Source organism: Lepus europaeus, chromosome 9 (assembly GCF_033115175.1).
Source record: "Lepus europaeus isolate LE1 chromosome 9, mLepTim1.pri, whole genome shotgun sequence".
Lineage (NCBI taxonomy): Eukaryota > Metazoa > Chordata > Mammalia > Lagomorpha > Leporidae > Lepus > Lepus europaeus.
Genome location: NC_084835.1, coordinates 64,008,301 through 64,029,792, shown reverse-complemented (window position 1 = coordinate 64,029,792; position 21,492 = coordinate 64,008,301). Strand labels below are relative to the sequence as shown.

General features: G+C 36.9%; 1 pseudogene; it reads right to left on the bottom strand.

The window, feature by feature from the left end:
* Nucleotides 1–20,044: 20,044 nt before the first annotated feature.
* Nucleotides 20,045–20,119, bottom strand: LOC133767401 (U2 spliceosomal RNA; annotated as a pseudogene).
* Between the last annotated feature and the right edge of the window lie 1,373 nt (nucleotides 20,120–21,492).

The following is a 21,492-nucleotide window of genomic DNA, read 5'->3' as shown; positions in this document are numbered from 1 at the left end:
ATTAAATTTGCCAGAAATGTTTTGCAGGCCATCCTCTACTGCTCTCCTAGGCCATAGCAGAGAGCTGTATTGAAAGAGGAGCAGCTGGGATTAGAACTAGCACTTCAGGCCAGGGCTTTAACCCACTGCACCACAGCTTCAGCCCCAGTGGTTCTTACTTTGTAATATGTTCACTTTTTCAGAGATTTACTAGGAAAGAAAGAAAAAGATTCTTTTTAATTTTTTACTTTTGTAGTTTCTTATTTCTGTTTCTTTATTTTTTTATTTAAAATTTTTTTAATTTTAATTTTTGATTAGCTTTTAACAGATCCAATATGCTTTGTAGATGCAATTGTAAGAACATAATGATAGTGCCTTCTTCCTACCTTCTCTCCCCATCTCTCCTTCACACCCTCCTTCATTCTTCCTTTCTCTCTGTTTTATGTTTTTGAGATAACATATTTTAAGTTTACATTCGATAAAAAGGCTTAATACTTCACCAAACAAGAGGTTTAGCAAGTGAAAAGCAATAACCCGTAGTTTAGTAGAAATATAGACAATGGCTATAAAAAATAACTGAACAGAAAAATGACAATTTCACCCATGTAAGTAAATTTCAAAGTAATCACAGATCATTAAAACTATACTAATGCAACATTCTTAACCATTGGTTTTACAAAGGTGTAAAACAGAGTTTTACAAAACTACATTTGCAGCAGTGCTGATACACATAGACACTTCTTTCTTTTTCCTTTCTTCTTCTCCTTCTCCTTCTTTTGGTTTGTTTTTTAAATTTTAGCTCCCACATATAAGGGAGAACATGTCGTGTTTGTCTTTCTGGGTTGGGCATATTTCACTCAACATTAGGCCCTCCAGTTGCATCTATTTTGCTGCAAATGGTACAATTGCATTCTTTTTTATTGCTGAATAATATCTTGTTGTGTATACATACCATGTTTTCTTTATCGATTCATCTGATGATGGATACCTTGTTTTGTTTCAAATGTGCTACAAACATGGTGATGCAAGTATCTGTTTGACACATTGTATTCAAGTCTTTTGGGTATACACCCAGCAACGGAATTGCTGAATTGTGTGGCACTTCTGTTTCTAGTTTTTAAATAAATTGCCACATCATTTTCCACATTGTCTGCACTAATTTACATTCCACCAACAGGGTATAAGTGTTCACTGTTGTCTGCATCCTTACCAGAATTTGTTATTCTTTGTATTTTGGATTTTAGCCATTTTGACAGGGGTGAGTGTATATCTCATTTTGGTTTTGATTTGCATTTCCATAAAGGCTTGTGATGTTGAACATTTTTTCATATATTTGTTAATATTTGTATTTTTTGTTTTGAGAAAAGTCTATTGACATCCTTTGCACATTTCTCAAATGGATTGGTTTTATTTTGTTTTGTTTTGTTTTTGCCAAGTTATTTAAGATGCTGATGTATTTGGGATATTAATCTTTTGCCAGGTCAGTGGTTTGCAAATATTTTTTTCTTATTTTGTTGGATGTCTCTTCATTCTATTGATCATTTTTCTTTACTGTGCAAAAGCTTCTGAGTTTAATATGATCCTGTTTATTTAGTTTTGCTTTTGTTGCCTGTGCTTCAGGGGGCCTTGTGCCACACCAATACCTTGGAGTGTTACTCCTAGGTTTTCTTCTAGAAACTTCATAGTCTCAGGTCTTAAAATTAGGTCTTTGATCCAACATGACTTGACTTTATGCATGGTGAGAGGTGTGACTAACTTCATTCATATATTCTAATTTCACTAGAAATTAATTCCCTGTTTTGCTAGCATCATTTTTTGAAGAGATTATCTTTACTTCACTGTGTGGTCTGGACACTTTTGTCAAAAATTAGTTGGCTTTATGTATGTGGTAATTTCTGGGCTGTCTATTCTGTTTCATTGATCTTTGTATCGGTTTTTATGCTAGTCCCATGCTGTTTTAATTACTATACCTTTGTAGTATGCTTTGAAGTGAAATATTGTGATGCCCTCTGCTTAATTTTTGTTGTTCAGGATTGCTTCGGCTATGCTGGGTCTTTTGTGATTTCATATGAATTTTAAGATTGCTTTTTCTAGTTCTGTAAAAAATGCCATTGGTGTTTTGATACAGATTGTATTGACTCTGTAGATTATTTAGGTAGTATAGATGTTTTAATGATATTGATTCTTCTGATCCATGAGCAACAAATATCTTTCCACTTTCTTGTATCCTTGATCACTTATTTAATCAGTGTTTAATATTCTTTTTTTAAAAAAGATTTATTTATTTATTTAAAAGAGAGTAACAGAGAGGCAGAGAGAGAGAAAGAGAGAGAGAGAGAGAGGTTTCCATCTGCTGGTTCACTCCCCAAGTGGCCTCAATGGTTGGAGCTGTTTCAATCTGAAGTCAGGAGCCAGGAGCTTCTTCCAGGTCTCACACATGGGTGCAGGGGCCCAAGGACTTGGGCAGTATTTCACTGTTTTCCCAGGCCATAGCAGAGAGTCAGATTGGAAGTGGAGCAGCTGGGACTCAAACCAGTGCCCATATGGGATGTTGGCACTATAGGCGGCAGCTTTACCTGTCATGCCACAGCACTGGCCCATGATAATTTTCATTGTAGAGCTCTTCCAATTCTTTGGTTAAATTTAATCCTAAATATTTAATTTTTTGGTTATTATGAATGTGATTTCTCTTTCTGTGAGTTCATCATTAGCATACAAAAACTACTCTTTTTTCCATGTTTATTCTGTAACCTGCAACTTTACTAAATTGGTTTATCAATTCTAACAGGTTTTTGGTGGAGTATTTAGGTTTTCCCGTGTACAATGTCATGTTACCTGCAAACATGGATAATTTGACTTCCTTTTTTTCCAATTTTGATGCCCTAGAAAGGCATTAAAAGAAGAAATTATTTTCCTCCCTACTTGCTCGCTCTTTTTTTTAAAAAAGAATTATTTTATTAATTTGAAAGACAGAATTACAGAAAGAGGTAGAGCCAGAGAGGGGGAGGTCTTCTGTTTCGCTGGTTCACTCCCAAAATGACTGCAATGGCCAGAGTGGAACTGATCCAAAGCCAGGAGCCAGGATCTTCTTCCAGGTCTCCCACATGGGTGCAGAGGCCCAAGGACTTGGGCCATCTTCCATTGCTTTCCCAGGCCATAGCAGAGAGCTGGATTGAAAGAGAAGCAGCCAAGCCTCAAACTGGCATCCATATGGGATTCTGGTGCTGCAGGCTGGGGTTTTAATCCAGTGCGTCACAGCGCTGGCACCCCCTGCTTGATCTTGATAAAACTTCCAGTACTATATTGAATAAGGCTAATGAAAGTGGACATTTTGTCTTGTTCCATATCTGAGGGGGAATTCTGCAGGATAACAAGTAAAGATTACCTATATTTTGTTCTTCATTATATTCATGTAATTTATGACATTTATCGATTTGGGAATGTTGAACCACACTTCAATTTCTGGGATATATCCCCCTTGATTGGACATATGATCTTTTTTATGTGGTTTTGGATTTGATTTGCTAGTATTTTGTTGAGAATCTTTTCATCTATGTTCATTAAGCTATAGGTCTCTAGTTTTCTTTTCCTATCATGTCTTTGGTTTTGCTATCAAAGTAATGATGGCCTCATAAAAAGAGTTTGGCTGAGTTCCATCCTGTTCAATATTTTGGAATGAGCCCTAGCTAAGACTCATATGCTAATATGCCCAGTGATTTATTTTTTTTTCTTTAAAGATGCTGCTAATAATAATAAGGGATAAGATTTAGTTCTTTGCGAGTTTCTTTAAAAACAAAGATGTAGAAGTTGTCACATTGAAAACAGGTGAATCACCATGTAATACTCAGGTGTCTTCCATGTAGTATCAATTCAGGTAGAAGCTGTCACTGGTTTCTGATGAAGAAATTAAATATTTTCTTTATCAAGGACTGTTATTCAGTGAGTCCTTGCATCCCTTCGGTATTATAATAATAGCAATTTCAAGATGAAGTGATGTGAAAATAAATTGCAGTTGTTTCTTTTCATGTCTTCAGCAAAATAAAAAATTGTCAACTTTATATTTTTCTTCTTTACTGTTTTTCTTAAAAATTTTGCTTGTTCATAAAATCACCAAACCAGTGAGCACTGATTTTATTGCGTGTCTGCCTCTCCCCAAATACTTACTGAATCTCTGGGCATTTTGTGATCATCACACGCAGGTGTCAAACAGTGCTTAGACTGAATAGACACCTTTCAATAGAAGGAATACACATGACTAACAAATACATGAGCAAATGCTCAGTATCACTATCAGGTAAATGCAAATAAAACCACAATGGAGTATCATCTCATACAGGTTAGTATGGCAATTATCGAAAAGATAAAAAAATTAAAATAAATGCTTGGTGACATTTTAGAGAAAAAGGAACCCTAACACATTGCTGTGAGGAATTCAAATTAGTATAGACATTATGGAAAAAGCTATGGAAATTCCTCCAAAAACTAAAAATAACTCTACCATATGACCCAGCTATCCCACTTCTGGGAATCTATCCAAAAGAAAAGAAGTCAGCATATGAAAGAGATAGCACTACTCTGTTGTAACACCACTCGCAATACTAAGGATGTGAATCAACCAAGGTGTCCACCAGTGGATGAAGAGGTAAAAGAATGTGGTAAATATACACTGTGGAATATTATTTAGCCATTAGAGTGAATGAAATATTTATCTTTGCCAAAAATGGGTGGAACTGGAGATCATCAGGCAAAGTGAAATAAGTCACAGAAAGACAAACACCACATTTTCTCTCTTATGCATATAAACATTATATGTATGTATGTATGTTAAAAAATGACAGAGGCCTGCACTGCGGCTCAATAGGCTAATCCTCTACCTGTGGCGCCGGCACCCCGGGTTCTAGTCCCGGTCGGGGCACCAGATTCTGTCCCGGTTGCCCCTCTTCCAATCCAGCTCTCTGCTGTGGCCCGAGAAGGCAGTGGAGGATGGCCCAAGTGCTTGGGCCTTGTACCCGCATGGGAGACCAGGGGAAGCACCTGGTTCCTGGCTTTGGACCAGCGTGGTGCACCAGCCACAGTGGCCATTGGAGGGTGAACCAACGGAAAAGGAAGACCTTTCTCTCTGTATCTCTCTCTCACTGTCTAATTCTGCCTGTCAAAAAAAAAAAAAAAAAAAAAAAAAGACTGGATGGGTCTAGCACTGTGGCACAGTAGCTTAAGACCCCATCTGCAGTGCTGAGATTACATATGGGAACTGTTTCATGAGTCCCAACTGCTCCACTTCTTATTCAGATCCCTGCTAATGCACCTGGGAAAGCAGAATAAGATAGCTCAAGTACTTGGACACCTGCACCTACATGGGAGACCCAGAATCAGCCCTGGCCATCGTAGCCATTTGGGGAATGAACCAGAGGATGGAAAATATCTCTCTCTGTGTGTCTGTCTCTCCATCTCCCTCTGTAATTCTGACTTTCAAATAAATAAATAAATCCTTTTAAAAATGAAAATGCCATATTTTTGGTATATGGTGATTTACGAATGTTGTCAATTGAGTTATATATCATACATAATAATATTGCCCTCTTTCCTCATTGTTCGACCTTTGGCCTGATTCTCATATTATGTGATATTGAAATAGACATCTATGCTTTTAAAAATAGTATTATGTGTACATAAAATGTTTACATAGGAAGTAAATATGCAAATTATTAGATTTATGTTTGTTTACTGAACTCTTTATATTTTTCTGTATTATTTTAAATATTTTAAAATAAAAATACAGGGACAGATGCTATGGTATAGTGGGTTAAGCCTTTGTTTTGTATGCACACATCTCATGCTGGTGTAATGGTTTGAGTCCCAGCTACTCTGCTTCTGCTTTAGTTCCTTGCTAATGTGTCTAAGAAACAGCAGATGATATTTAAAGTACATAAGTTCCTGCCACCTGCATGGAAGATCCCCACTCCTGGCTTCATCCCAGCTGTTGCAGGCATTTGGGGAAGTGAATTAGGTCATGGATAATCTCTCTCTCTCTCTCTCTCCTTTTCTCTTCCTCTCTCTTTTCTCTTCCTCTCTCTTTTCCTCTTTTTCTTTCTCTGTCACTCTGCTATTTAAGTTAATAAATACATCTTTAGGGGAAAATACCACCATTGTGTTTATTTTTAAATAATGAAAGAAAAAGAAAAAAGGTTTCATCCGTGCTCTATGGTAATAATAAGTATTATTATAATAAGTGATTACTTACTATGTGAGTACCATTCTAAGCACTTTTAATAGTATTATCTCATTTGCCTCTCAAAGAAACAATATTGTTATCATTTCTATATTTCATAGAAGATAACTAGAAGTTAGTGAGATGATATTAACCTGTCCATGGACAGAATTATATGTTAAACTCATCATCCTGTTCTCAGAGCACAAGTTATTGCTTTGTGCCCTCTGCCTAGGGAATGTTTACACCTAAGGGTGTGACTAGGGCTTCACCCAGGACAAACAATAATAAAATAAATTACTCATTTTTTCAGATGTGGGTAACCTGTGACCTTCCCTATACAGTTTCAGTTTGATTCTAAAGAGATGGAAGAAATGAAAAAGCAGATTTGCATTAAATAATAAATACAATAACTTTCAGAAAGGCTTAATATTGTTTTTATAAAAATTTTGCTATTTTATGAATAGACATACTTTTTGTCTCTTCGATTTGTGAGAATCATTTACTGATTTGCCACTTAAACATCTTCCAATGGTTTATTTCCCATTATTAAAGTAGATTTTAAAAAATAAAATGATAGTGAATTAAGTTATCTTAATATGAGGTAAGAAGATAAATTCTCTGAGGATTTTTCTTGGTTCACAATTTTTCTTTTTTAAAAATTTATATAAATAAAGAGAACAGATTACATGCATTTTATATATACAGAATACATACAATGTTACCTATAATGATACTTCCCACTGTACCTCCCTCCTTCCTTTTTTTCCCTTTTAATTTACTTTCAATTCACTTTATAGCCACAGGCTTAATCTTCCAGTAAATAAAGAATTCAACAAGTGGGAAAATGTTTTTGATTTTTATGTTCTCTGAGATAACAAAGTATTTTAATATAATGCCTTAAAGTTATTTTGATAGTTACGTTGGCTAATCTTTAGCTTTTCTTCTGTTAAGATTGTGGAAAATAATTTGTGAATAATATTTTAGCTACTGTAAGTGAAACTGACAGAAACAGAGCAAAATGATAGTTATAGCAATAAAGCAAGTAGAGACTTTTTATATATAGTGTTAGAGAAAAAGTTTTGAAAACACCTGCTGTAGGAAACATGTCCCCTAAATAGAAGATATCTGTTGATTCTAGAAAAGCCTTCAGATTTTTCAGCCTTCTTTACCTAAAATAACCTCCAACATACTCAAGTGTAAGAGAACATTACACAGTTATAGGACATTATTCAATGCAAGAATACTCTTTTTCAAATCTATATAAGTTGTCTATTCATCTTTTCATGTATAAACATTCACTTATAAATTTTTATTTGGCACCTGTTATGTGGCAGAAACTATGCGTATGGCTTTAGGGATAAAATTCACAAAGATGTAGTGAAAGTCCTCTTTGGGTTCAGAAACTTAGCTCTCAGAGTAATGAATCATCTTCAAGTAGATTAGTTCATCAATGCCCTTATTCCATGAGCTAGTTTTAATACAATTTCTACTGCACATTTGAAAACTTTAACCACAGGCAGGAGCCATAGGTCAGAGCAAAGTGTGTTAAATTCTGCATTAATTGGCATAGCTAAGTTAAATTAAACACAGGAATCTCTAATTTTCAAAAGCAAAAGACAAATTGGGCTGATGAATCACAGTGAAACATTGCCAATTTCTAGCAGGTCAAACATATATAAACCTAGAGCCAATTCAGTTATGAACTAATGCTATTGAGACTTGTTCCAAACCAAGTAGCTGTTTTGTGGTCACTGTGCTAAAGGTTCAATCCTACCTTCCTTGCTTTCCCTGAGGATACCAACATGAACTAAGTTGGCAGCGGCATATACAGGCCCAAAGTCAATGGAAGAAAAATAGCCAACAGGTGATTCAAGGGAAGATTCAAAAAATAGCTAATAAATCTACACTGAAATTCACACAAGCTTATAAGTTAAAGATGAAGGCAAAATATTTCATTAAAGAAAAAATGAAAAAAAAAATTCTACCTTGAAACCTACTTCTTTTAACCCCATTCCTTATACTGTGTATTCTTAATTCCATCTCTGTATAACAGAGAATAAAACAGCCCCTGGCGTAGCCTCTTGGTATTCCCTGCTACATGCTTTTTGAAGATAGAAGAGAAAAAGCCCACAAATGCACCTAAAAGTAAGACCAATGGCGAAATATGTTGGTGTCCTTTCAGTGTTCTTTCTGTTGTGAGTGACAGAAATGAAACACAGAGTTGATTAAGCAAAAGTGAGAATTATAAGATTGGAAGACTGCAAACCCTAAAACTGGCCCAGGTTTTTTGTACAGCAAGAGCTAGGTATCCACATGATGCCATCAGAGTACTGAAATTCCTAGATCTCTTGACCTTGCTTATCATACGTCCAGCTCTAATCAGTCTGTATCCAGCTCTAAGCATCTAGCAGGTTGATGGCCCCAACATCGGCCTCTATCACACCCATGTTGGGCATAGGGGAGGTAGATGAGACTGAGAGCTCCATCCCATGGAGTAGGAGTGGCAGGTTTCCCCAAGGAAAGGCTAGCCTCTCTTATACTCAATCACTGTGTCATACATGAATGAATGAATGATGGAATGAGTCAATCAAACAATGAAACTATTTTTAGAATACTGAACTTTATTTCAAGGGTCAAATTTCTATACTCCTTCTTCCATTCCATTCTTTTTGTATTTATTAAAACATCTTAGGCACTAGAAAATAAAATGTTCTGGATAGGGAGAAGAGTAAATAGTGGGAGGAGAATCTACTGCAAGTGAATTTCTGTAAGTGGTGAAAGAAATTAACAGTGAGGCAATAAAACTGGAGATTCTATTATTCTGTGTTCATTTTTAGTTTGCTTTTACTGCTCCAAAGAACCTAGAAGCAGAGGGAAGAGAGGAAATTATTTGGTTGGGAAGCAAACCCAGGCAATGAGCATCAAACCCTGGGTTGACCCAACATTTTCAAACAAGTCTTTGGGAAGTTGAGACTGAAAAAAGGAAGGAAGGGTTCCTAGGAAAGGGCACAGATTATTTAAGAAAGAATAATACCAAACTAAGAATATTTGCTCTTGAGGTAGAGTTTATGAAGCTAATAGATCAGAGTGTCTGTGAACACTACCTAGCTTGATGAAAGTATTGCATCTGACAAAGGTGACCTGACATCTCCTGACATTCTTAAGGACAAGGTGGAGAGAAAGAGGTAGATAAACGAATTCATAAAAGCTCAAGTGAATGTTCAACAAAGTTGTGATTCTAAAATAGAAAATGAATCAGAGCATCATCAAGATTTTCACGCTAACAGGGTCACCCAAGAGAAATTGCCTTATCGGCACAGAGTGGAGAAAGAACAAATAACAAAGATATTAACAGACCAAACTGGGTTAGTTTCTGTTAGGATGAGAGGCACAATAGGCTTCAATGTGATTTGAAAAGGTTGAAGCAATGAGCTGAAGTCAGCAAATTGAAGTGACACAGAGATAGATGGAAATTTCCATGTGCAGCTTTAAAAATGTATAGAAACAGAAAAGAAAGGCTTAGAAGATAATTTGGGAAATGAATTAAGACACCGTTGTGGGCATCTGTCATTTCTGACAATTTAATATAATTTAACCACACACTCTCTCTACATTTTGATATTTTCTTAGATTGTGAATCTTGCCTTTTCTTTGTGAAATTCAGCAAAAACTAGTCTCCAGCTTTCCTTATCACTAAGGTGCAGACATATGACTTGTATTGCATTCGTGGGATGCACCCTCCTGAGATAGGTGCACCCACCTGAATCAGGTCAAAATTGAGCCATCAAAAGGAAAGACATTAATTTTGGGGAGTGGATGAGGAGGGCATACTTTATGGGCACAGTGACTGAACAGCTCTGAGACATAGTTCCATGGCTTCTTACATGTCCTTATGGAGTAAGGATCCTGTCCTTACAGAATAGCTAAAGATTTTGAGAGATATCTAATATCTTAAAAAAATCAAATAAACTTTAATTTCCCTATTGAAGTGTATTTCTATCTATGAACCTTGCTCCAGAGGTTTCTTCTGTTTATTTGTAAAACTAAGCAAAATCCCTCTGCTGTAAGACCACAACAGGACAACAGGCTGGATCAGACTGAAGCCACGAGCTTAATCTGGGTCTCCTATGTGGGTGGCAGAGGCTCAAGCACTTGGGCCATCCTCTGCTACTTTCCCAGCCACATTGACAGGGAGTTGGACTGGCAGTGGAGCAGCTGGGACATGAACTCGTGTCCATAAAGGATGCTGGCATTGCAGGTGGCAGCTTAGCCAGCTGTGGCATAGTGCCAGTTCCATGATAGGGCTTTTTAAAGGAACAGCTGCGGTGGGCATTTGGTGCAGCCTCTAAGACAGTCCTTGGGAGTGGCTATTTCACAGCAGTCTTATTCCAGTTCAGCTTCCTGCTGATGCTCAGCAAGGGAGACAGCAGACCTTGTCTTGAGTACGTAGGTCTCCGCCACTCATGTCGGAGAACCAGGTTGTGTTCTGGGCTCCTTGCTTTGGCCTGGCCCAGCCCTAGCTGTTGCATTCATGTGGGGAGTGAGACAGCACATAAGAATCTCTCTGTTTATGTATCCCTATATTTCAAATAAAAGGAAAACAAATGAAAGGTAAAAAAAAAAAGTATCAGTTACTTGTGATAGTTTATGTACCATAAGATTCATCTACTGAAAATGTACAACTCAATGTGTTTTTATTATATTCATAGAATTGTACAGTCATTACTACAAATTTTGAAAATATTAATCATCCCTAAAATAATCCTTTTCCATTCTCCCACCACTCCTCTCTCCCAACCTCATAAGCCACTCATTTATGGTGTCCTTATAGAGTCACCTCTTATGCACATTTTCTATGCATGAAATCACATAGTACGTGGTCTTTTGTGACTGGCTTCTTTGACTCAGTATTATATTTTCAAGGTTCATGCATGTTGTCAGCATAAATCAGTACTTCTTTATATTGTCATATATTATTCTACTGTTTGGATGTACCACATTTAGTTTATCTGTTTTTCAGCTCATGTACACTTGGGTGTTTCTAATTTTGGGGTAATGTAAAAAATTCTGTTATGTGCATCCAGGTACACACTTTCGTGTTGATGTGGATTTTAAATTCTCTTGAGTTTTGCCTGGGAGTAGATTACCAGGTCACTGGGTGACTCTGTGTTAACTTTTTAGGGAACTATTACCTGTGTTCCAAAGTGATGGCACTGTTTTATATTCCTATAGGTAGTGCCTAAGTGTTCCACATTCTCCCACCTCTTCCAACACTTGTCATTTTTAGTTATCTAGTGTGACTAAAAACCCATGAAGTGAGTTCTTATTCTGGTTTCGAGTTTTACTCTCCTAACCAATGACATTGACTAGTTTTTCTTGTCCTTGGCCATATGTATAAATTCTAAGAAGTAATATTTAGTCAGATCATTTGCTCTTATTTTAACTGAGTTGCTTGTTTCTGTTTTATTACTGAGTTGCAAGAGTTCTTTGAATACTGTAGATTCAGATCACTTATTAGAAATGATTTGAGGCTTTTCACTTTCTTTTTTTATTTTTTAATTTTTATTTTATTTTTATTTTTATTTATTTATTTTTTGTTCTTTTTTTTTTTTTTTTTTTGACAGGCAGAGTGGACAGTGAGAGAGAGAGAGACAGAGAGAAAGGTCTTCCTTTGCCGTTGGTTCACCTTCCAATGGCCGCTGCGGTTGGCGCGCTGCGGCCGGCGCATCTCGCTGATCCTAAGCCAGGAGCCAGGTGCTTCCCCTGGTCTCCCATGGGGTGCAGGGCCCAAGCACTTGGGCTATCCTCCACTGCACTCCCGGGCCACAGCAGAGAGCTGGCCTGGAAGAGGGGCAACCGGGACAGAATGCGGCGCCCCAACCGGGACTAGAACCCAGTGTGCGGGCGCCACAAGGCAGAGGATTAGCCTGTTGAGCCACGGTGCCGGCCTTATTTTTTATTTTTATTTTTTTTGACAGGCAGAGTGCACAGTGAGAGAGAGAGACAGAGAGAAAGGTCTTCCTTTGCCGTTGGTTCACCCTCCAATGGCCGCCACGGCCGGTGCGCTGAGGCAGGCGAGGCTTTTCACTTTCATGACAGTGTCCTTTGCTGAACAAAAGTTTTTAATTTTTATGAAAGCCAACTTATTTACTTCTTTTTTAAAAATTTGTGCTCTTTCTTGTCATATCTATGAAATCATGGCCTAAATCCAAGGTCACAGAAATTTATACTTAATTTTATTTATATAATTTTAACTCTTACATTTAGGTGATTTATCTTGAGTTAATGCTTAACTGTGTCATAAAGTGTGAGGGGTATATTTAATTCTTCTGCATGTGGTTATCCAGTCCTTCTAGCACATTTTTTGGAAATAGCTTTATTTCCCTTTGGAATTGCTTTGAAAGACTTAATTGACCATATATGTGAAGTCTTTTTTTTTATCTCCAATAATATACCATTTATTTATTTACCTATCTACACTCATATTTTAAAAACATTTATTTATTTTAAAGGCAGAGTGACAAAGATGAAGGGAGACAGAGAGAGTCAGGGTTGGGAGGGAGACAAGAGAGTGGAAAGTGAAAGAGAGAATCTTCCATTCACTGATTCACACCCCAAATGCACACAACAGCCAGGGTTTAGCCAGGCCAAAGCAAGGAGCCAGGCGTCTACCTGGGTCCCTCACATGAGTGGCAGGAACCCAAGTACTTGAATCATATATACATATGTTTAATCATATGCATATAATACATATATATTATATATAATACATAATATATGTATAATATCTCCACATATATATATATATATATGTCTCTTACAAGTGGCAATAAGCCAAGAGGATCCAGGCTTTCTGTTTTTTGTTTACTGTCTTAACAAATCATTAATTGCACAACCATCTGTGGTAGCTCTCAATAGATTTATAGTAGGCAATTGGAAAGAAATATTCCAGTTTACTTCTGGAATGTAGTTAATATAGCAACAGTATCTAAACTCTGGTATAAAGGGCCTGATCTAAAGTTAGACACGAAAGTTGCTCTACTTCTTGGTACCTGTTTTCTATTATGTAAGAATTTCTTGGCTGTAACACTTTTCTATGTTCTTGTCAACTCCATTTTTGTATATAGGTGATAAAGTTAAATTTACGAGAAGCACAACTCTGATTTTTTTTTGAAACTGGAAAAAAACATCCATTTTGATATTTAGCTTTTAAAAATTCTTCTGTATTATATAAATCCCCAAACTGAACATGTCAAATGAGAATGGGAGCAAAGTGCTTAAATATATACGATGTGATATTATCCATCTTTATATATTACATATGTTTAATGTCATATATGTTATTCTTTGCAACTGCAATCTCATCTTATATGCATCATAAAAATAGAGGGTAGCATCCTTATAATATCTATTCTAAGGAGAAAAAAATTCAAAGCACAATTAGGCTGAAAAATTTAACTAAAGGCACAGAGCTTGAAGGCTTTGGAGATAACATTAAGTGCAGATACAATCAATTCTAGGGGCTACAGTTTCAAAAAATTAACTGAAAAAGTGATCATACTAACCTTTTTATTTTATGAATTGGGAAAATAAGATCTCAAGATATTTAATAATTGTGTCAAATTACATGGTGCTGCAGAGTACAGTTAGTTGTTCATGTTGTGTCCTGCACAAATCTAGGCATTTTAGTTACATTATGCTGCTAGATCAGATATAGCTCAATGTATTTTTTTCATGATAGCTCTGCAAATATTTACAGACTCGTACCATTTATTCTTCACCTTTCAACATATCTGATTTGTGACAGCATTCAAATTACTTATATCTTCAGCCCTATACTCATGTGAACAAACTGGAGATTTCAATTTTTTATCAAGTAGTCTGCATTTCTAATGCAGTTAGTTTGTCACAACTTAGATTTTGCTCTGCAATTCATGACATATTATTTAACTGATCTATTTAAAATATTTATTTATTTATTTATTTAAAAGTCAGAGTTACAGTGGGGGTGCGGTAGAGGGGTAGACCCACTGGTTCACTCCCCAAATGGCTGATAGCTAGAGCTGGGCTGGTCCAAAGCCAGGAGCCAGGAAATTTTTCTGGGTCTTCTTCATGGGTGCTGGAGCCTAAGAACATTGACCATCTTCGGCTGCTTTTCCAGGTGCATTAGCAGGAAGATGAATTGGAAGTGGAGGAGCTGCGACTTGAACTGGAACCTATATGGGATGCTGGATCTGCTATGCTACAGCACCAGGCTATATTAGTTGATTTTTAAGAAATTTTTATACAGTAAAGATTACCTTTTGTGATGGCCAGTTCTACAGATTGTAACAAAGGCATAAAGACATGCATTACCCTCACCCCTGGCTTGTGTACAGAACTAGGGTCACTCACAATTCTGATTTGTCTGGAAGGAAGAAAAAGTCCTGAGATATAAGATTTTTTTTCATTTATTAAACTTTTATTTAATGAATACAAATTTCCAAAGTACAGCTTATGGGTTACAATGGCTTCCCACCTCCCATAACTTCCCTCCCACCCGCAACCCTCCCCTTTCCCGCTCCCTCTCCCCTTCCATTCACATCAAGATTAATTTTCAATTCTCTTTATATACAGAAAATCAGTTTAGTATATATTAGGTAAAGATTTCAACAGTTTGCCCCCATATAGCAACACAAAATGAAAAAAATACTGTTTGAGTACTAGTTATAGCATTAAATAACAGTGTACAGCACATTAAAGACAGAGATACTACATAATAGTTTTTTAAAAAAATTAATTAATTTTCTATGCCATTTCCAATTTAACACCAGGGTTTTTTTTTTATTTCCAATTCTCTTTATATACAGAAGATCGATTCAGTATATAATTAGTAAAGATCTCATCAGTTTGTACCCACACAGAAACACAAAGTGTAAAAATACTGTTTCAGTACTAGTTATAGCACCACTGCACATTAGACAACACATTAAGGACTCCTGTTGCTGACATAACAATTTGACACTCCTGTTCATGGCGTCAGTAATCTCCCTAGGCTCTAGTCATGAGTTGCCAGGGCTATGGAAGCCTTTAGAGTTCGCTGACCTTGGTCTTATTCCAATAGGGTCATAGTCAAAGTGGAAGTTCTCTCCTCCCTTCAGAGAAAGGTACCTCCTTCTTTGATGGCCCCTTCTTTCCACTGGGATCTCACTCACAGAGATCTTTCATTTAGGTCTTCTTCTTTTTTTTCTTTTCCATGGTATCTTGGCTTTCCATGCCTACAATACTCTCATGGGCTCTTCAGCCAGATCCGAATGCCTTAAGGACTGATTCTGAGGCCAGAGTGCTGTTTAGGACATCTGCCATTCTATGAGTCTGCTGTGTATCCCGCTTCCCATGTTGGATCGTTCTCTCCCTTTTTGATTCTATCAGTTAGTATTAGCAGACACTAGTCTTGTTTGTGTGATCCCTTTGACTCTTAGACCTATCAGAGCCATCAATTGTGAGCTGAAATTGATCACTTGGACTAGTGAGATGGCATTGGTACATGCCACCTTGATGGGATTGTAGCCAGTCACAAAGAGACAAATATCTTTTTTTTTCCCTGATCCGTGACCATGAGCACCAAAGGGGAAACCTGTTAAGTGAAATGGACACTATAAGAAACAATGACCTGATCAGCTCTTGTCCTGACTCTAGATGTACAATGTAATACTTTATCCTTTTTAGTATTTGTTGTTGTTGTTGTAGTTGTTGTTCTAGTACTAGTGGTTGAACTCTGTAATTAACACACAATTATTCTTAGGTGTTTAAATTTTAACTGAAAAGTGATCCCTGTTAAATTTAAGAGTGGAAAAAGAGAGGGAGGAGATGTACAATTTGGGACATGCTCAATCGGACTTACCCCAAATGGTGGAGTTAGAAATGAGCCAGGAGATATAAGACTTTTGATGTTAAAACTGGAATGATCCATGAAAATTAAGATTAGTTGTTAGTAGCCACACTTCCAACATCCTAAAATTCCTCCATAGTAGCAAACCCTTAGAGTCAACTGCACTTGCAGTCTCAACCTCTGGCAACCCCTCATCTGTTTCCCATCACTATAATTTTGCTTTTCCCAGAATATCAACTAAATAGAATCACATAGCTTGCAACCTTTCATGTCTGGCTCTGTTAACTCGGTTCTCTGATGGATTTAAGAAAAGTCATTAATTTGCATTTTTTTTCTTTTTTGTGGGACTGCTTGTTCCAGCTCTGTATTTCTGAGCTGAAATCATTCATTTACTTTTTGAAAGGAGGAAAAAAGTATTTTGGACAGCATAATACTCAAATGGTGGCCTAAATTGTGAATTGCTTACATAATATAAGCAAAATGAAATATATGACAGTTTGGGAGTTGTTTTCAAACATGGTGTCAGAATAGGAGTAACTAACAAAAGGGAAAAATGAAAATATTCGACATCATAGAGAATATATAGTGCATGCCTAAGAGCTACTTAGACTATAGAAAGACAATGGTCCATTTATGTCTATCTGGGGAAGAAATTTGGCCTTCAGCAGTTCTCTGCTAGCTGTTATTGTACTTTGGTATCACCAATTAAAGACCAATGTCTCATGGAAAACAGTGATTGGTATCGTAATTCTCTTTACATGGTGCTGTAAGGGATGAATGGTTGGCAATTGCTACTTCCTAATGGACTCATCTCCTAACAGCAATAATAAAATTATTACTCAGCAACCTTGTAAATGAATACAAATTACTGCAATAAGCCAAAGGTACTCAACCTCATTATTACACAGTTGAGGCATTTCAACATTAACCAAATAAATCAGTAACAAACAAATGAGGTATTTCTCACAAAATAGCAGTGCATATTGTTCTCTGTTTACCTCTCCCTCATTGCAAATTTGACCACCCAAAAGTAGATTATGTTCATTTCCAAAACACCACCACTCACGTTAATACATTTATTCTCATGTTTAAACCTGCTTTGTTGCATGCAAGAGTAATACTTTTACGTCAATATTTGAAGAGAGAAATTTTACTCTATGTCATGACGAGAAAAGTAGATGGCAAATATTGTATAACACAAGTCTACAAATAGTTTGCAGAAATCAACACTGGTCAAAAATCAAAACTGATTCACTTCAAGGAGCATCAGGAACACACCAATGCTTAAGGCCATTCTGGAAAGAGGAAGGCAGGAATACTCCTCTCACCTTAGATGCTGCAAAGTCTAAGGAATGAGTAAGAACACAGACACAGAAACACTCACATATTCATTGGCTAAAATTGGATACAAACTGGGAACTATCCCTGGGATCAAGGCAGAAACACAGCTGCCAGATTTATTACAAATCCAGAGCCAAACTCACTTGGCTTGATGCCAATTCCAAAGAGTTAGGCTATAGATCTTGAAAGTCTTTGTCACCTCCAGGTTTCAAAGTGATGTCTAAAGAGCTTGAGGGAGAACATCTATCTAAGTTATAAGGAGAGATTGTAGAAGCTGGTAGCCTGAAGAAGTCTATAGGTGCCAGTGAGAACAACACAAGTACAACACAAGTATACCTGACAAATATGTATGTCATGCCTCCTTATCCATCCCATAGAAATCAATCTCACAGAGGCTATACTAGCGTCAATACACCATATACTGAAAGAGGCCTGATGTTCTTGAGGATTGGAAGGCCCTGTTGTGAGGCAGAGGATACTTGTGCTTATTGCAATATGCACTTTCCATTTGCTTCTAGGTAACAGAACCCCAAATTTCAGCAGGATACATGGCTTCCTAGAGCCAGAACCTACATTTGCTAGCATAGGTTAAAGCTCTGTGTGACTATATGATTGAATTCTGGCCAAAAATGTGTCAAAATGTGGAACATCCAGAAAGATCTTTTAAATGAGTGAATCAGTCTCTCCCTTTTGTTCCATATGTTGTTTAGACTGCAAACATGAAGAATGATACTCTGGAAGTTATTTGGAACTGTTAGTTAATCTTCATGGTAGAAGAGATCTGCTAAAGAGAGTGGAGGAAAAAGGTATAAGAAAAATAGGATTCTGAATCCTGGAAAAAAAAAGAAAAGCCACCATCCCAGCCCTGGGTAGTTTACTTCCAGGCAGCTGTTATAAGAAGGAGAAATGAACTTCTATGGTTTCTAAAAACAATGTCATTTGCTTGTTGTGTTATACAAATAAGCATCCTGTAGTTGTTTTGGATTATGACATGTCATATAATTGGATTTGTGTGTGTGTGCATATTTGTGTGCAGAATGAGTGACTGGTTGGTAGAAACATATCTAGAGTGTATACATTATCAGAATCACAAATCATTTTATGAAACATATTAACTATGGTATAACTATAAATTCACCTATTTTTCTAGTGGTTGGTTTTAGGTGTCAACTTGGCTAAGCTCCACTCCCCAGGTGTTTAGTCAGACACTCATGCTGAGATTGATGTGAGTTATTGTGAAGATTTAACTGCTCTGTAATAAGCTGAATATAAAGAAGATTGTTCTACCTATGGTATTAAGTAGAAAAAATACTAAAAGGAATAAAATAGTAAGTTGTTCCTCGACAGTCAGGACAAGGGCTGATCAAGTCATTGTTTCTCATAGTGTTCATTTCACTTCAACAGGTTTCTTTTTAGGTGCTCAGTTGGTTGTTACTGATCAGGGAGAACATATGATATTTGTTCCTTTGGGACTGGCTTAATTCACTCAGCATGATGTTTTCCAGATTCCTTCATTTTGTTGCAAATAACTGGATTTCATTGTTTTTTTTTTTTTTACTGCTGTATAGTATTCTATAGAGTACATATCTGATAATTTCTTTATCCAGTCTGCTGTTGATGGGCATTTAGGTTGATTCCATGTCTTAGTTATTGTGAATTGAGCTGCAATAAACATTGAGGTGCAGACAGCTCTTTTATTTGCCAATTTAATTTCCTTAGGGTAAATTCCAAGGAGTGGGATGGCTGGGTTGCATGGTAGGGCTATATTCAGGTTTCTGAGCACTCTCCAAATTGACTTACATAGTGGCTTTACCCATTCGCATTCCCACCAACAGTGGGTTCGTGTCCCTTTTCCCCACATCCTCGCCAGCATCTGTTGTTAGTTGATTTCTGTATGTAAGCCATTCTAACCAGGGTGACTATTTTCTTGTTCTACTTAATACCATTGGTTGAACTCTTTAATTAACACACAATTATTCTTAGGTGTTTAAATTTAACTGAAAAGTGATCCCTATTAAATAAAAGAATGGGAATAAGAAAGAGAGGAGATGTACTGCGTGGCACATGCTCACTCGGACTTAGCCCTAATGGTAGAGTTAGAAACGTGCCAGGGGATTCCAATTCAATCCCATCAAGGTGGCATGTACCAATGCCATCTCACTAGTCCAAGTGATCAATTTCAGCTCACAATTGATCATGATGATAGGTCTAACAGTCAAAGGAATCACATAAGCAAGACTAGTGTCTGCTAATACTAACTGATAGAATCAAAAAGGAAGAGTACAATCCAACATGGGAAGCGGGATACACAGCAGACTCATAGAATGGCAGATGTCCTAAATAGCGCTCTGACCTCAGAATCAGTCCTTAAGGCATTCAGATCTGGCCAAAAAGCCCATGAGAGTTTCGCAGGCATGGAAAGTCAGGACACTTTGGCCAAAAAAAAAAAAAAAAAAAAAAACCTAAATGAAAGATCTCTGTCAGTGAGTCCCAGCAGAAAGAACGGGCCATCAAAGAAGGAGGTACTTTTCTCTGAAGGGAGGAGAGAACTTCCACTTTGACTGTGGCCTTGTCTAAATAAGATCGGAGTTTGTGAACTCAAGAGGCTTCCATAGCCTTGGCAGCTCATGACAAGAGCCTCGAGTGATTACTGACGTTATAAATAAGAATATCAATTGTTACTACACTTGATCTTAGCCAAAAGGCCGAGAAGCGATGAGTGTCAATTGTTAAATCAACAACAGGAATCAGTGTGCACTGACTCCCCATGTAGGATCTCTGTCCTTAATATGTTGTACTAAGTGAATTAACGGTAAAACTACTACTAAATCAGTACTCTATACTTTGTGTGTCTGTGTGGGCTGTTGAAATCTTTACTTAGTATATACTAAGTTGATCTTCTTCTGTGTATAAAGATAATTGAAAATGAATCTTGATGAGGAATGGGATGGGAGAGGGAGTAGAAGATGGGATGGTTGTGGGTGGGAGGGAGGTTATGGGGGTGGAAAAGCTGCTATAATCCAGAAATTGTACTTTGGAAATTTATATTTATTAAATAAAAGTTTAAAAAGCTAGTTCTGCTACAATATAAAAAAAAAGATTGTTCTAAATAATCCTAGATTATGTAAGATCTGATCCACTAACTTGAAGGGCCTTAAACAAAGCGTCAAGCTCCCTGTTAGGGGAGAAACTGCACAGCGTACAGGGCAATGGCTTCCACCTGAGTGCCCTGTTTTGTCCTTCCTCATGTGCTATGGGTTTCCAGCTTACCTAGGCAGCTGCTACAATTGCATAGGTCAATTCTTAGTATTAAGTCTCTGAATATAGCGTACATTCTGGTTCTCGTCCTCTGATTCAACCTTGACTGTTACAGTCCCCAAATCCAAAAGAATAAAAATTGAACAAAAGAACAACTGAAAGTAAAAAATGAAGCAAATTCTATGAAGAAGTTTAGTTTAATTTTCCTTTCAGGATTACACTGAAATTCTCAGTAAGGTAAGATCATTTCTTAGATTCTGTCTAACACTTCCAAATAAGTTGCCCTACACTTTGTCTTTCTCCAAGCATTTTCTCAGATGATTTTATCCTATGGCATTTCATCAAATTAATTTTATTCACATTTCCCTATTAAGACCACAGTCAATAGAGGAATTCAATTTTAACTTAGGAAGGGTGTTGTGACAGCCTACAGATGCCCTATATTGATTTTGCTACCCCATGAGTTTGTTAACAGTTTTCTATTTCTTGTTTAAAATAGAGTGTGCTAGTAAATGCTTTCTAGCATTCACAAATTGACTCTGAAATTGATAATTTTCATCACTACAGGCCAGCTTTCAAGTAATAATGAGTGGCTCTGCTTCTGTTCTTTCTTCTTATAGAAGAGAGGATAAGATGCATATTGTGGACATTAACTATTGAGTATCAGAAATTTGGGGTACATTAATTATCTGTCGGGTAGGGTGCTGGAGATCACTGATCATAGTAATTACTGGTCACAGTATTCTGCTGGAGCCCGGATAACATGGTGTTACATATGTAATTCCACTGGAATGATGGCAATTCCCTTGATCTGAATTCCCTGGAATGTTTG